The sequence below is a fragment of the Myotis brandtii genome, unplaced genomic scaffold (assembly GCF_000412655.1).
Source record: "Myotis brandtii unplaced genomic scaffold, ASM41265v1 scaffold952, whole genome shotgun sequence".
Lineage (NCBI taxonomy): Eukaryota > Metazoa > Chordata > Mammalia > Chiroptera > Vespertilionidae > Myotis > Myotis brandtii.
This window is the reverse complement of record NW_005371930.1, coordinates 7,416-9,543: the sequence shown is the minus strand read 5'-3', so window position 1 is coordinate 9,543 and position 2,128 is coordinate 7,416. Positions and strand designations below refer to the sequence as shown.

Genomic DNA, 2,128 nt, shown 5'->3' with positions numbered 1-2,128 from the left:
GGGAGGCCCTGCGCTGGGCCCCTCCATGGGCAGGACCAGCAGCACCGGGTGATCCAGGCTGAGCTGCGGTCCCTGTTCCCAGTGTTGAGGTTTAGACGGAGAAAAACAATTAAAATTAAACCCATGACCCTGAATGTGAAGTGGAGTAAAGGGCAGATGAACGTCTTGGTGAATCAAACAGGAAATAAAGCAGAAGCCGGCTCCACCCATTCACCAGGGACAGCCCGGACGAGGTCCCTCCAAGGGCCCCTAAAAACACACTATGATGGCCATCCTCTTCAGGGTACACAGTCAAGGTCCCTCCAAGGGTCCCTAAAAACACACTATGATGGCGCCCTCTTCAGGGTACACAGTCACTGCAGAGTGCTAACCCTGTCTCCGACACTAACCCTAACCCTAACCTAGCCTTAACCACAACCCTAACCCTAACCCTAACCCAAACCCTAACCCTAACCGTAACCCTAACCCTAACCCTAACCCAAACCTAGCCTTACCCTAACCCTGACCCTAGCCCTAACCCTAGCCCTAGCCCTAACCCTAACCCAAACCTAGCCTTAACCCTAACCCAAATCCTAAAACTAACTGTAAACTTAACCCTAGCCCTAACCCTTAACTAAACATTAACAGTAAACCTAATACTAGCCCTGACCCTAACCCAAACCTAGCCTTAACCCTAACCCAAACCCGAACCCTAAACCTAACCCAAAACCTAACTCCAACACTAACCCTAACCCTAACCCTAACCTAAACATAACGCTAACCCTAAACTTGGACTTAACCCTAAACCTAATCCTAGACCTAATCCTAGCCCTAACCCAAACCTTAACCCTAACCCTAGCCCTAGCCCTAGCCTTGACCCCAGCCCTAACCCTAAACCTAACCCTAAACATAACCTAAACCATAGCCCTAACCCTAACCATAACCCTAACCCTAACCCTAGCCCTAACTCTAACCCCAGCCCTAACCCTAAACCTAACCCTAAACATAACCTAAACCCTAGCCCTAACCCTAACCCCAGGCCTAAACCTGACCCTAACCTGTGCCCTAACCCTAAACTTAACCCTAAACCTAACCCTAAGCTAAACCCTAGCCTTAACCCTTACCCTAACTCTAACCCTAACCCTAGCCCTAAACTTAACCTAACCATAGCCCTAGCCATAATCCTAAAACTAACCCTAGCCATAACCCTAATCCTAAATGCAGCCTTAACCTAACGCTAAACATAACCATAACCCTAAGCCAAGCCCCAAAACTAAAAGTAAACCTAGCCCTAACCTAACTCTAGTGCTAGCCCTAATCCTAAACCTAACCATAACACTAGCCTGAGCAATAGCCCTAACCTTAACCCTACACTAACCCTAAAGCTAGCTCTAACCCTAACCTTAACCCTAACCCTAGCCCTAGACCTAACCTTGACACTAACCCTACACTAACCCTAAAGCTATCCCTAACCCTAAACATAGCCATAGCCCTAGCCCAAACTGTAACCCTAATCCTAACCTTAAACCTAGCCCTAAACCTAACCCAAACCCTAGCCCTAGCCCAAACCCTAACCATAACCCTAGCCCAAGCCCTAACCTTAAACTTAACCGTAGCCCTAACACTCCCCTAAACCCAACCATAACCCAAGCCCTAACCCTAGTCCTAACCGTAAACCTAGCCCTAGACCTAGCCCTAACCATAACCCTAAACATAACCCTAACCCTAGCCCTAGCCCTAAACATAACTCTAACCCTAGCCCTAGCCCAAAACCTAACCCTAACACTAACCCTAGCCCTAACCTTAAACCTAACCCTAGCCCTAGCACTAACCCTAACCCTAGCCCTAAACCTAAACCTAACCCTAACCCTAACCCTAACCCTAACCCTAACCCTATCCCTAACCCTAAACCTAACCCTAACCCTAACCATAACACTATCCCTAACCCTAACACTAATCATATCCCTAACTCTAACCCTAACCCTAACTTTAACCCTAACAGTAACACTTCCCTAACCCTAACACTAACCCTAGCCCTAACCCTAACCCTAACCCTAGCCATAACCCTAACCCTAGCCCTAGCCCAAAAACCTAACCCTAACCTAAGCCCTAACCCTAGTACTAACCCTAACCCTATCCCTAACCCTAA

General features: G+C 48.0%; 1 long non-coding RNA gene across 1 annotated transcript; it reads right to left on the bottom strand.

Annotated features, from left to right (window-relative positions):
- Positions 1 to 1,062: 1,062 nt before the first annotated feature.
- Positions 1,063 to 1,820, bottom strand: LOC106724741. Its single transcript, XR_001360582.1, has 3 exons — positions 1,808 to 1,820; positions 1,429 to 1,447; positions 1,063 to 1,079 (listed from the first exon to the last, which is right to left on the bottom strand). It is a non-coding gene; the product is annotated as an uncharacterized LOC106724741 (long non-coding RNA).
- Between the last annotated feature and the right edge of the window lie 308 nt (positions 1,821 to 2,128).